Raw genomic sequence first — 15,457 nt, forward strand, 5'->3', positions numbered from 1 at the left:
TTCGATGACGTCCACTATTCAGTGTCCCCTCGACGATCACCAGAGGTGTATGACCAGTGCAGGAGATCGCTACCCACACCATGATGCCGGGTGTTGGCCCTGTGTGCCTTGGTCGTATGCAGTCCTGATTGTGGCGCTCACCTGCACGGCGCCAAACACGCATACGATCATCATTGGCACCAAGGCAGAGGCGACTCTCATCGCTGAAGACGACAAGTCTCCATTCGTCCCTCCATTCACGCCTGTCGCGACACCACTGGAGGCGGGCTGCACGATGTTGGGGCGTGAGCGAAAGACGGCCGAACGGTGTGCGGGACCGTAGCCCAGCTTCATGGAGACGGTTGCGAATGGTCCTCGCCGATACCCCAGGAGCAACAGTGTCCCTACTTTGCTGGGAAGTGGCGGTGCGGTCCCCTACGGCACTGCGTAGGATCCTACGGTCTTGGCGTGAATCCGTGCGTCCCAGGTCGACGGGCACGTGCACCTTCCGCCGACCACTGGCGACAACATCGATGTACTGTGGAGACCTCACGCCCCACGTGTTGAGTAATTCGGCGGTACGTCCACCTGGCCTCCCGCATGCCCAATATACGCCCTAGCTCAAAGTCCGTCAACTGCACATACGGTTCACGTCCACGCTGTCGCGGCATGCTACCAGTGTTAAAGACTGCGATGGAGCTCCGTATGCCACGGCAAACTGGCTGACACTGACGGCGGCGGTGCACAAATGCTGCGCAGCTAGCGCCATTCGACGGCCAACACCGCGGTTCCTGGTGTGTCCGCTGTGCCGTGCGTGTGATCATTGCTTGTACAGCCCTCTCGCAGTGTCCGGAGCAAGTATGGTGGGTCTGACGCACCGGTGTCAATGTGTTGATTTTACCATTTCCTGGAGTGTATTTATGTCCATGGCCAGTGAAAATCAAGATCATATGTCTAGACGTTCTTAGTGCTCTGTTTTTCCTAAATCTGACTGTATATTAGTTACACTTCATCTTTTGGTTATATGTATCCTAACAGTCGTAATGAGTCGACATGTAGTGATCTAAATGATTGTGAGCGAGCTTCAGGTTCCAAACACTCCTATCAACAATTTCCATTACTCTTGCGAAAAAATATATTCTGAATGCAAAGAGTGACTTCCATAAAGAGAATAGGATACTCTGGTCCTATACAGAAGGAGTTCGGACAGCCAGTGCAAGATAGGAGGAGATTACGCTGCATACGACGACATCACCTGTTTCACTAACGCTGTGTGTGTGTGTGTTTATCCTTTGTTGACCGGCGAACTGCGCGTGAGTATTTCTCTCAGTTACCACTCTGATGTCTGTTTTAAATATGCTTCACGATTACATCTTGCCATTCTCTCTGGCAACGGCAGACAAGAGACAAAATGAGGCCGACGCACCATCCTGTAGATCGCGTAACAGCAAAAATTAATATTCTAACTTTGCCATTGCCATTGAACAAACTCCTAATGTTTTCTCTCACATCTAATAGAACTCAGATTCCTAGATATGTTACACTGGAGCGCCAGAGAAACTGGTATAGGCATCCGTATGCATCTCAAATACAAACAGGCAGAATATGGGACGCCCATGTAAGACAAGCGTCTGCCCCAGTTGTTAGCCTGCCGCGGTGGTCTAGCGGTTCTAGGCGCTCAGTCCGGAACCGCGCGACTGCTACGGTCGCAAGTTCGAATCCTGCCTCGGGCATGGATGTGTGTGATGTCCTTAGGATAGTTAGGTTTAAGTAGTTCTAAGTTCTAGAGGACTGATGACCACAGATGTTAACTCCCATAGTGCTCAGAGCCATTTGAACCATTTTTTAACCCAGTTGTTAGATCGGTTACTGATGCAACAATGGCAGGTTATCAATGGTTAAGTGAGTTTGAAAGTTGTGCTATAGTCAGCGCCCGAGTGATGGGCCACAGCATCTCAGAGGTAGCGATGAAGTGGGGTCTTTCCCGCAAAACCATTTCACCAGTGTACCGTGAATATCGGGAATCCGGTAATACATCGAATTTCCGACATGGCTGCGGCCGGAAAAACATTCTGCGAGAACGGGACCAACGATTACTGAAGAGACTCATTCAACGTGACAGAAGTGCAACAAATTGCTGCAGATTTGAGGTCCATCAACACGTGTCAGTGTGCGAGCCATTCAACGAAACATCGTCAATATGGGCTTTCGCAACCCACTCTTGTACCATTTATGACTGCGTAACACAAAGCTTTGCGCCTCGCCAGGGTCCGTCAACACCAACATTGGACTGTTTATGACAGGAAACATGTTACTAAAGTGTAGTTTCAAGTTGTTTCGAGCGGATGGACTTGTACAGGTTTGGAGACAACATCATGTATCCATGGACCCTGCATTTCAACAGGGGTCTGTTCAAGCTGGTGGAGGCTCTGATGTCTAGATATGACTCCGACAGGTGACACGTACGTAAGCATCCCGTCTAATTACCTGCATTCATTTATGTACACTGATCATTCCGACGGATTTGGGCAGTTCCAGCAGGACAATGCGGCACCCCATACGTCCAGAACTGTTACAGATTGGCTTCACGAACACTCTTCTGAGTTTACACACCTCAGCTCGCCATCAAACTCCCCAGACATGAATATTATTACGTATGTCAGGGATGCCTTGCAATTGTGCTGTTCTGAAGAGATTTCCACCCCTCGTCCGCTTACGGATTTATGGACAGCCCTGCAGGATTCATGGTGTCAGTTCCCTCAGACGTTAGTCGAGTACACGCCACGTCGTGTTGCGGCACTTCTGCATGCTTGTTCGGGCCCTACAGTATATTAGGCAGGTGTACAGGTGTACCAGTTTCTTTGGCTCTTCAGCGTATATATGTGTTCAAAAAGCCATTGTCAAATTCCGCATGGAAATGACTCTACACTGGACACGATAAATGAGCGGCTGTCATAAAAGAGAAAAAATATTTAGGGTTGAATTATAGCGCATTAAAAACGTAGTATCATAATTGAAACATGTATTAATTGGAGTATTTGAGTTACTGCACCTTAGTATAACATAAACATTTACAAAACTTGAGGAACGTGAGTCTTTAACGTCTTGTGAATTTCAAGATCATTAAAAGGGGTGCACACCCTCACTAGGATGGGTAGGAAATCAATGGCGTTGTTTTGAAATGAATTAGTCTCCGTCCTATTTAACCAAAGTCTAGCTACCTAAACCTAGGCTTCATGGGAACGTAAATCTCCTCCTTCCCGAGTGAGAGTCCAGTGCTTTATCCACTGCAACACTTCCTCACGAAGTACTTTTATAGAGAGTATACAAATTATAGCAAATCGGATATACGTGGATGCCCCGACAACTATCCAATAATGAAATGACCACCCAGCAGACAGTTAAGGTCTAGAGATCTGGTGGAGTGGCATTTCTGTCTATGAAGACGTGTGAAGGCAGCTGTGTATGCAGTGAAGTTCAGAAACCGTGTTCATGTCAAGAAGACTATTGTTGATGCTTTTCCTCGTATTCCGGCTCTGTGGTAACTAAAGTTCCTGAGAAACTGATCAAGGGTATCAACCAACATTCAACGTTCCCGAAAAATCACTGACCACTGCAGCCTGTATAAAATCTGACGAAAGTCTAGACTGAAAAAAGCTATGGCCAGATGAAGACACCAATTTTTTCTCGTTTACTTTTCTATCCGTGTGACACGGCTGTTAGTTTGGAAATCATGCTTTGCAGCCATGTTTTTGCCATCGAGAATGGCCACTTCGTTCGTAAGAAAGTCTTGCACTATTTCTCACTCTCCCATGTCATACTCCTTTATTTTAAAATTATGTTCATCTGGTTCTGTTTTAGAAGGTTGTTTCATCACTTTTCGACCGCTCTGTCTTATGTAAAACGAGATATAATGCTATTCTGCATGCTTATCAAGGTAAAAAGTTAAACTATGGTGCTCACCTCGAAGAAGGATCAATTTCCGTACAAAATCCATGCATTCGTTTCTTTACACTGCCCTCTTCATTTCTGAATATAGTTTTCTCGGGGATGCGAAGGCCATTGTATCTCCCTTCCTCCCTTCCAGCTCAGCGGAGAAGCTATTCTTCAGTAAACAACAAATCTACTCCAGATGAATTGACTAAGTTTAATGAAACTTGTTACAGTGTAGGCTTTATATATATATATATATATATATATATATATATATATATATATATATATATACTAGTAACATGAGAGTCGTTTAGCGATACGAACTGAAGTGATATTCCATACACTGGTAATACGTCTCGAGACAGATTTAAACTGAATGATTTATTCTTACGCAGAGAACACAGTACAAAGACGAGACACTTTATGAGTGAAGTACATAACAAAGAAACAAGCTGCGGTTTTTTAAATTTTTACGTTTCAAAATAAACTCAGTCTCTGAGAGGTAGTCACTGACCTCTGACTCGCAGGCATCATTAGCCTTGACACATTTAGGGGAATGGAGGCTGGAATGTAAAGTTGCTTTTACGAAGTTCAGGAAAGACTCTTACGCCATCGTAGTGAAATCTGATTTAATTATTTCCAAAGGATACCACTCGAGCTCTAATTAAATTTCTGTTTATTTTTTCCTCCCCCCGAGGCGAATTCCATTCCGTTTCCGCGCTTTGTGGACGGAAGCCATTCATAACGGCTCTTGTGTTTGTGAGGTTGGAGGGAGCGCTACCTCAAGGAATTACGTCAAAGTACGAAACGGAAGAGACGACAGAAAATTTCATTGTCCTCGGATTCAACTTTCTGGCTTTTCTGCGAAAAGCTCCAGGAGCGCTGACGTAGCTGGTTATCTACCTGTTCCAAAAGATAAACTGCTGCCATTTGAACTGAAGTTTTCGATAGATGTCTGAATGAAACACATTAATCACGACTCACAGTAAGAAATTTAGAAGTGTATTACAATTAATATAGGTATGAAGAGCAGAAGGAAGTATTCATTCACTCACGCACACAACCGTTCATATTGCTCAGTTGATACCATCAGAGCTGGTGAACAATCTTCGGTCTGCCTCAAAAATGTGAGGCAAGTTTGATAAACATTCCTTGTACACTGACAATAAATTATCACGTTATCAGTTAGTACTATTTATGTTTATGTCTGCTAAACAGGATCGCTACTTTGAAAAATGGCTCTGAGCACTATGGGACTAAACATCTGAGGTCATCAGTCCCCTAGAACTTAGAACTAATTAAACCGAACTAACCTAAGGACATCACACACATCCATGCCCGAGGCAGGATTCGAACCTGCGACCGTAGCAGTCACGCGGTACCGGACTGAGCGCCATAACCGCGAGACCACCGCGGTCGGCCGCGCTACTTTGAAACTCGGTGCTGTATTGTGTGTTATTATACATAAAAGGAAGGAAAGAATGTTGGGTTTAACGTCACTTTGACATCGAGGTCATTAGAGAAGGAGCACAAGCTTAAAAATGGAGAAGGAAATTTGCCGTGCCCATTTAGTGAAAGCACGGAAAACCTGAATCGGCATGGCCGGAAACGTGTTTGGAAGGTCGTCCTCCCGATATTACAAATAGATACAGTTCATCTTCTATTAATTGCTTATTATTTTATTAACTACATTGGTACTTTTCTGAAAGTTATTGCTTCACTCTGTAACAGCGCAAGTCTGTTTCCATATAATACACTACTTCCGTAGTAATAAATATTTAAAGTTTATATCTGAACCACATTGTTGTTCAGTCTTTCCATTTCTCATCTAAGCATCTACTTAAACAAATTAAATGTAAGTGATTTTAAAGGCACTTTTTGAGCTGCCTGTTAGGAGAGAACTTCTGTTATCATGTCACACTTTCCATTATTTTCTTAGGAGTAGAAGAGAATAGTGTCCTCAGTTCCATATCAGTTACCTCACCAAAAGAAAAATAAATAAACAATAAAATAAAATTATTTTATGAGAGTTATTCGTCCAATCACCCTGTTTTAATAATTCTTGATCCACCTTTTTTCTCTAACAAGATAGTAGGCGGTTTTTAAATATACATGCCAATAAGCATTACAGCGAGTCTCACACGGCTCTTTCGAGCAGCATGGTATTCAAAGTTCTTGTTACGAATGGACGACGGCGCCTTTGAGATGTGATGAATTCATTTCTTTTAAGTATGATAGTATTTTAAAGTGTAATAATTAGTACGATTTCGTAATAGCACTCACATTTTAATCTCACTATGACTTTACACGTTTTGCTCGATAGGTCGTTTTTTAGTTTTTGGAATAATAAAGGGGTGCTGATATTTGTTCTTTATTTAGATCGATTTCTCTCAATTCGTAATTCGTATTTATTGTCAGAGATATTACAAGAAAATCGGAATGTCATTTTTTGAGAAATGAAGGAGTATACCGCGTACGTTGCAATAAGTGCTGTAATTAAATATACAAATGTGTATTAACTAGGAATGTTAAGTACTTGTGATATTTTTAGGTTCCCATTTCCAGAAAATTTCTGCTATGTTCCGACAGTGAACTTGACACTGCACGTCGTAAGATATAAACAGTCCAGTTACAATAAAGTGAACACCAGTCAACTGCCTGAATAACCTCTTTTCACAGCGCAGACTGCGAAGGGGAAGTCAGGAAGGGAGTCAGTGAAAGGGAGTCAGTGAGGTTCTGGAAGGTAGCGACAGCAATGTGGAACCGTAGAGACTCTGGGGCCGTGGCCAGCTGCTGTAGGCTTCTCGGTTGATGGCCTGTGGGAAACGTTAAACTCACCTTGGTGCTCTTCGCACACGCAAGTACACCGAGAGCTGTACAACACGTAGCATTGTTCTCATGGTAGATGCCATCGTGCGGGATAGAAACGAACTGCGTGTGGGTGTCGACATGTCCTCCAATAACAGGTGCATATTGTTTTGATCCGTTGTGCGTTACTGAATGATGAGATCACCCAGGGAATGCCATGGAAAGATTCATAGCAACACTCCCTCCAACAACAATTGTTGCATGGTGTTTGCTTTGAGAGGTCCCATGGAGCACAAAACATGAGTAATCTAAAAGGGCCAGGCGTCACCTCTCGTCGGACATCCTGCTGCGGTACTGTCGGGCGAATTCCATCCTTCGCCGCAGATTAAAACCAGTCAGTAAGGGAATGTAAACCAGGTGCCGGCTGCGTCAACCTAAACGCAGAAACGTTCGCTGAACGGTATTTGAGGAGAAAATATTAATGACCCTTGGTTCATCCAGACGATCACTTGCCTAAAAGTTGCACCTCTATTCGGGGGAACACATGTCCACAGCCGTCCTTGAATCCCGTCATCTATGGCAGGTGGTGCATCACGGTTACCTCGGTGTCGGTTTCGGATAGCGCCATTTTCCCATGCACAGTGTACCTTAATCTCAGCTGTACGCGAACAGTTTAGAAACTTATGCGTTTCGGAAGTGTTTCCACTCTTGGCTCGAAGACTAATGATCATGTACTTTTTGACGCCAGATAAATGAAACCGTTTCCAAATTACGACAGCGTCTGCTCTATTTTCTGTGCCCCTCGACATGCTTTACACACATTTTACTCCTACTGCTGTGATCTGCCGTCTGTGGTTATTACGCGTTGACTCTGAACAGAGGCAAAGCTCACATTAATGTGATTTGATCGTGTTAACTAAAATTCTATTACAAGAACAAAATACAGAAGACTCGTATTGCCGGAGAGAATGTGAAGTGAAGTGAATTGAATTTTTTGTAGGTGCTAACGTTAACTTACGTCCACGTCCATAGGTGAGTCATCAACATTAATGGCTATCAAGCAGGAGAGCCGGGTTCGATTCTCAGTATTGTGAATGATCTCTCCTTGGTGAGAGGACTGGCCCGGAGTGGACTCAGCATCTTGATGCCAGTTCACGAGCTACTTAAACGAGAAGTCTTCAGAGTTGTCAAAACAGTCGGGAGAGCGGTCAACATAGCTTGGGAATTCCGCCGTGAAGGCCCAGGCGATTCTGACTGCTCTTCCGGCTTTTTTGACAACGCTTAAGAGTTCTCGTTTAAGTAGCTCGTAATCTGGCATCAAGATATTGTGTGTGGCACAGTTTATGAACTAAAAGCACAAGGGGCACAAGCCTTCTGAAAAACGACAACGACTACAATCGATTTGGGGCATATAAGGACGTTTTTGGAGTTCTTCATTTCGTGTCAGTTCTACAAGAAAAAATCAGAATTCCTTAACCAACAACTAATAGCAAGTTGTTGTGTTGCAAATGGACGACACTGAAGAACGCATAATACGCCTTGGTTTCACTGCTACTAGTGCAAGGGATGTACCGATACTAGATGTACTGCTGCGTATTAAAATGGCAATACCATGAAGTGTACTACATGTCTGAATATGCAAATGACTAACATTTTCGAGCAACAGCACAAAACAGGCAACAGTTTCGCCATATGCTTCTCTGTGCATATAAACGGAAGTCGCCTACTCGCCTCAAAGAGCAGGCTAGTCGCAGGAAATGCTGCAAGGATTTTGATTCTGTTTTGACTGATAGATAGGCTGATTTACGGGGAAGGATCTTTTATATATACACATAAAAAAACGTTTTGCATCACCTCGTCTCCCAGAGTTCCGGAACCTGTACAGAAAATTGGAACAGAGATCAACAAGAACATCATTTCCGCCTTTTTATTGCTCACGAAAACCACACATTATAAGTTGTTCCACCGTAAAGCGAGAGGTGGAGGTCGATATTGCTGTACACATCGGTACCTCTAATACCCCGTAGTACGTCCTCTTGATGTATGCCTGTATTAGTCGTGACATACTATCTACAAATTCATCAAGGCTCTGATGGTCCAGATTGTCCCACTCGTAGATTCTGCGTAGATCCCTCAGAGTGGATGGTATGTCACGTCGTCCATAAACAGCCCTTTTCAATCCATCCCACCCATGTTCCATGGGGTTCATGTCTGGAGAACATTCCGGCCACTCTAGTCGAGCGATGTCGTTATCCTGAAGAAAATTCGCAAGATGTGCACGATGGGGGCACGAATTGTCGTCCATGAAGTCGAATGCCTCGATAATATGCCACCGATACGGTAGCGCTAGAGGTCAGAGGATGGCATTGACGTATCGTACAGCCATTATGGTGCCTTCTATGGCCAACAGCGGTGTATGTCGGCCCCACATCATGCCACCCCAAAACAGCAGGGGTCCTCTACCTTGCTTCACTCGCAAGGAAGAGAGTCTAAGGCGCTCAGCCTGACTGGGCTGTCTCCAAACACATCTCCGACGATTGTCTGGTGGAAGTCATATGCGACACTCGTCGGTGAAAAGAACGTGATGCCCATCCTGAGCAGTCCATTCGGCATGTTGTTGGGCCCACCTGTACCCTGTTGCATGGTGTCATGGCTGCAAAGATGTACCTCGTCATGGAAGTCTGGAGTAACGTTGCATATCATGCAGTCTCTTGCGCACAGTTTGATTCGTAACACGACGTCCTGTGGCTGCACGAAAAGCATTATTCAACATGGTGGCGTTGCTGTCAGGGTTCCTCCGAGCCATATCCGTAGGTAGCGGTCATCCACTGCAGCAGTAGTCCTTGGGCAGACTGAGCGAAGCAAGTCATCGACACTTCCTGTCTCTGTGTATCTCCTCCAATTGCGAGACGCCTATACACTTCCTTTGTAGAGAGCCCTTCCTGTCCCAAGTAGCAATGCGGACGCGATCGAACCGCGGTATTGGCCGTCTAGGCATGGTTGAACTATTGTAAACACGAGCTGTTATCTCCTCCCTTGTGGAAAGACTGTAACTGATCGGCTGTCGGAACCCCGCCGTCTAGTGGGCGCTCCTCATCTATGGTTGTTTACATTTTGGGCTGGATTTGTGACATCTCTGGTGAATGGGCTGTGTCTCTGATACCATATCCATATGAGTTGACGTCTATCTTCAAGAACCAGTGTGATGGAAAACTTTTTTATGTGTGTTATTTATAAATATTCCGTGAAAACTTTCTGAATTATGATGAATCAAAATTAAGTTTTTCAAACGACACCTTTGACACCTGGTGAAGAACGGGCGTTATTCGAGAGAACAGCATCGCCATGAGAGAGCAGAAGATACCAAATCTGCCTGTAAAGTGGTGGTCTAGCGGTAAAACGCTTGGCTGCAAAACCAAAGGTCCTAGTGTCAACTTTCTCACTGTGCGTTTTAATCTAGAATTCACCTTTGTAAAATGTGGAGATTCAGCAAAAGCAAAATGTGGCTCGTATTCCACATTAAATAGTAGCTGCATAACTGCTTAGAGACGGGCTAATCGCGTAAGTCACATACCCGTACATTTTAATTCAAAGTAAAATACAGCATGGAATGCAGCTTTGCTTCATTTATACAAACTAAGATTTTCCGCGGTGCAGCAAATGACACGGCTTACAGCTTTCTGCTCCACTGGAATAAAACCTTTGTGTGAACCGTATACCGTGCGGGATTAGATGAGCTGTCTAAGGGCTGTAGTCATGGACTGTGCGGCTGATCCCGGCGAGGTTCGAGTCCTCCCTCGGGCATGGGTGTGTGTGTTTGTCCTTAGGATAATTTAGGTTAAGTAGTGTGTAACCTCAGGGACTGATGACCTTAGCAGTTAAGTCCGATACGATTTCACACTCATTTGAACATTTTTTGAACAGCATTCTTTGCATAGCTCAGCAGACATGTCGGACATAAAGAGCCCACGACAAAGAACTTTGGTACTGAGATTCAACAGTGCATCGCTAGAGGAGTGCTGCAACACAAACACAACGTACACTTAATGTGTGTTTTCTTCATTTTTTCTTTTATACCTGCCCACTCAACCAGCCTACAATACATACTGACAAGGGAAGGCCATGTCGTTGGTATCACAGATTAACTTCAAACTTTCTACTCCTTTAGTGGGCAATTAAAACAACATAGTGCACAAGTAGTAAGGTGCACTATTCTGCTAATTCCGAGAAAATCAGAAGAAGCATGCATCTGTGCGTAGGTGCCGAAAGGGAGAGTTCATGGTGGTCAAGTGGTTCGTGACTTCTTCGGAGTGAGCACTGAAGGTGAATTTACCACCTGTGCCTCTTTAGCCAGCACGGTAGCTCAGCATGTTTTGTCACAGGGTTAGCTGCCTTGCGTAATAAAAAAAAAGTGAATGGATCAATAATTAACATGAACGGGTGTCATGGGACTCCGCCCCGAACAAATGCGACGAACAATAACGAACAAATGAGATCAAAATAAAAACAAAAGTGGTTAGCGTTAGCGTTACGTATTATGAACGTGCATGAGGTGACGGTTCGATTCCCGCTCAAATTTAATTTTTACTCCGTTATTTTTTTCATCACTGGTCATATTATTTAGTTTATATGAAGATTGCGAGGTAATTTAATTAAAAAACAGCGTGTACTTGTATGAAATTTTAGTAAATTTCTCCTTATTTGACTACTTACTATTTTTAAATAAATTTAATTATTAGAACAACCATATTTATAACAGTCGGCAAGTACATGATGAAACGCATAGAGTTTTTCCGAGAATGTATGCCAGACGTGATTTGCGAAATTCGTTATACATTAAATCTGGTAAGTTACCCGTAACAACTTTGCACCTAACCGCTTCGAGCTGCAGACACAAAGGCAGGCTCCATTTGGCAGTTGACCTACGCAGCGGTGAAACGTAGTTACTGTAGCAAGAACGATTAGTGTAGGTGCAAATTTTTTTAAAATCACAGAGTTTTGACTTGTACTACAAAAATGAATGCTGGAGCGGGAGTCGAAGCGTTTCCTCGTACGAGTTCGCCTTACAAAACTCGAAAGCTAACCGCTTTTTTTATAGTTCACGTTACTTAATTTTTTTTTTGCTTTTTCGTATATTTTTGTTTTCTAGTATAGGTTATTTACTTATTTTTATATTTTGTTTAATTATTCTATGTACCAGAGTCACTAGTGGCTTCCGATTGGCTGAACATCCAAAAGTGTCCTCTCGAAACTATAATGTAGATTACGTTTGTAAGGCGTTCGGAAACATGTCGGCAAAATAAGCATCAGCATCTCATGGCTTGGACGTTCCAGCTTAAAGGCGGGTCATGAAAGGCCCTTCATAGAAAATTGGGAAAGAACCGCTTTTATCTGAGTTTGCGAACAAATGTGCAGTGTCGATCGTTAAGGTATGTCCAATAACCTAGTTCTGATTTCTCGTCGGGACCAAAAATATAACGTACCGTATGACGGCGTATCCAATTCGTTGCGTTAAATTTTGTTGCGGGCTAATGAATACGGGAATAAATGCGTCAGGAAAGAGATCGGAGAATGTGTCTCTCTGGAAAGCAGAGCCAAGATACGCTGCGCGAGCCTCCAGACGATGACCCAAACGAGAATCGATGAGCGTCTGTGTCATCTACACTATAGTGAATGCAGAGTGGTGTGACAGCGAGGCGGATGCTGTGCAAACGCCATTGATGGTGATATACAAGGTGGACTGGACGATGTTGTCGAGATAACCTGCATGCACCGATTTCCACTGTTCGATGGGATTGAGGGTTCTACGCATCTGTAATGTGCTGCGCACAGTCTCTGTCTGAAGTATGCATGGAAGGAGAAAGGATGTAACTTAATTCAAGAAAGCAGTGCTGAAAGTGATAAAAGGGAATGGAATCTCTGATACCACGATCGGGGCTGAATGGAGACTGGCGCATATTCATGCAAAAGCAGTCTCGTCAGGCTCGTTGGGCAACGACTTTCATTTGGGAGCTAACAAAAGTGCCGTAGCTCTGTTTAGCATATTGAATAATATCACTCCACGACGCTCTCGTGGGAGAGCAGGGGAGAACAAATGATTTTTAAATAACATCTCGATACAGACAAAGGATCCCATCGCCATCAACATACGACGGGTGGGGGTAATCGGAACCGGGAGCTTTTGTGCCACTTGTCGGGGAGGGAGGGGGGTGGGTGGGAGAGACGTGGGACGTGGTAAGCATACACGTAGCGAGCATGCTATTTATACAGTGTCGATGGACCTAAGCCGGTGGTGCACAAGGCCTGATCGTTTGGAGAAGACTTCTACTGTTCTTTGCCGCTGAATGACGGAGGTCATTCATTAAATCCATGCCCGAACAGCGGACGCTGGTAACCACACTTAGAGGAGCGACATATCTCTCAGGTAGAGCCTCACCATTGAGGAAAACCTTCGAATTGGAAATGTTAAGAGAGGTGTGCGATACTTCCCGATATGTCTCCTCCCAACTCAGAGCCTGCCGAACATCGGAGGTAGAGGACTAGATCTTCAGCAGAGACTGTACGACAGAAGCGGTGCCCATGCAATGTCAGGCCCACCAGGCTTCTGCGAAGCCCCTGGAGTAGGGGCTCTAATGCCAAAGCATACAGTAACGTGGAAAGTGGGAACCCTGTTGGACAGAGCGCTCGATCGCTAGAGGTGCGGTGAGGCGACAATTACATTCTTGAAGTCGCACCGCGCAAGAGACGCATTACCACTATTAATATATGAGCAGGAAAATCCATGTGTTGGAGGAAAGTAAAGAATTCAGGAAAGTATGGTCGACATGGTCGTACGCCTGGCTGAAGTGTGTGTGTGTGTGTGTGTGTGTGTGTGTGTGTGTGTGTGTGTGTGTGTGTGTGGGAATTCCTAAGAGGCCCTAGTCTTACAGACTAAACTAACTTATGCCCTATGGAGGACTCGAACCTACGGCTGGAGGAGCCACACGATCGGTGACTTGGCGCCCTAAACAGCGCAGTACTCCGCGAGGCTCCTGACTCAACTCAAGCGATGCTCATACACCGGATAAATGTTGCGACCTGGTGAGTCTGATCACGTCCCTGAAATGGCAAAGTGCCGTATGGATGTTACTGACACCGCCCAAGGAAGTCTGATCAAGGGAGGTGACATATCGTGCTGCCTTCTTGAGTCGTGAGGCCAACAAACGGGTGAAAATTTTCATGTCACTGTTGAGTGATGGGCCAGTAATCATGGATTCGTGATCATCCATGTGATGATCGCATCAAGGAAAGTGACTGGGATCGTCGTCGTGCATGGCGTCAGTTCACGACAGATGGACTTACAAGTAGGTACCAAAAGATAGCTAGAACACCTGTAAAATTCGAGGGGGAGAACTTGACATCCAGGCGACTTGTTGACAGCTCCAACCATCCATAACTTCACCAGAGGTTAAATTTTCCTGAAATTTTTGAACCACATCTTCTGGCACGGTGTTGACAGTCACTACCACTACCTCCTCTATTAAGGTCGAGGACTGTGGGACGGCAGCGCACACCCGGCTGAAATTAGAATAGAAGCGTGACCAATGGCGTATTGCTTAGAGTATCGTCGTCGTTCCACATCTGGGAGGTCTTGGATGAGAGCTAGACGACGACATCGGCGTTTCTTTAAGGAGGTGGTACATCGATGGCGTTTCGTGAGGCAGATGGTCACGGGTGCTGAACCTGACACGGTTCCCTTCCAAGCGTCGTCGTAAGAGTGAAGTAATCTGCGCTTTAGAACTATGCACTGTCGTCTGACGGACCGGAGAGAATGCCATCTAAGAGCAAACACATAGCACCACATAATAAAAGTCCATGGTATTCGCTTGCCAAGCTTTGAATTCTTTGCATGGCCCATTAGTGCCATATGTAGAGCTGGTTCCGCGAAGGATGGCCACCAGGATAAAGTGGGTGTGTACACTGGGCGTCTTCGACGACAGAGAGCCCACGCTTTCTCAACGATCCGTCGGCAATCTGGAACAGTCAGGTGGGAAATGATTAATTTCCACAGGCCACGACTGTGCCACACCTTTTGAGGATGAGGACGACATCGGAAATGCAGGCTTCACGTCGACATGTCGAGTGTCGGCAGCTAGGGAACGTCTGAGGCGATTGGACGAATTCGCCTTATAAGTGGCATTACCTCGTCAACAAAGAGTGTTGCTTCGGTCGCGACGTCGACTGGAGCCGGAGGGCACATATACTTCATTGAGGATTCAGACGCCGAACAGCGTGACAGCCATACCTCTAGTATTAGGCAGATGCACTACATCTTCAGCAGGGAGTCCACAACGGAGGAGGATGGCGACTGCACTACCGTTGTCAGAGGCATGGGAGATGTGTGCCGCTGTAGAAAGGTGTGAGATGTGGAAATCAGCAACGATCACTTTTTGGAGGAGGGAAATGTCGACATCAGCAGCGTAAAAGGCCCCTCGGAACATTGCCAGTTTGTGTGGAGCCCAAATTGTGACCAGATTCATCGTCGCGATGCGGCAGTTTTGTGAGCGTGATCCCACTATTGGCAAAGTTGGTACGGCAGAGATGTTCGGCTAGCGTGTAATATCCAGTGCAGTCACAGTAGCCGCAATCACTGGATGGAAGGTGGGCCGGCACCTCCAAGGGGCAATGCCAGACGGGCGAGCCACCATCGTCGACATCGTCATCTCAGGAGTCTGGAACAAGTGGCAAGCGACTG

At 45.2% G+C, this 15,457-nt stretch overlaps 1 protein-coding gene across 1 annotated transcript in view; it reads left to right on the forward strand.

Annotated features, from left to right (window-relative positions):
* Window positions 1–15,457, forward strand: part of LOC126342597 (uncharacterized) — a 746,980-nt gene that overhangs the window by 142,866 nt on the left and 588,657 nt on the right. The gene's annotated exons all lie outside the window — the stretch shown is intronic.

Source organism: Schistocerca gregaria, chromosome 1 (assembly GCF_023897955.1).
Source record: "Schistocerca gregaria isolate iqSchGreg1 chromosome 1, iqSchGreg1.2, whole genome shotgun sequence".
In the NCBI taxonomy this organism is placed as follows: domain Eukaryota; kingdom Metazoa; phylum Arthropoda; class Insecta; order Orthoptera; family Acrididae; genus Schistocerca; species Schistocerca gregaria.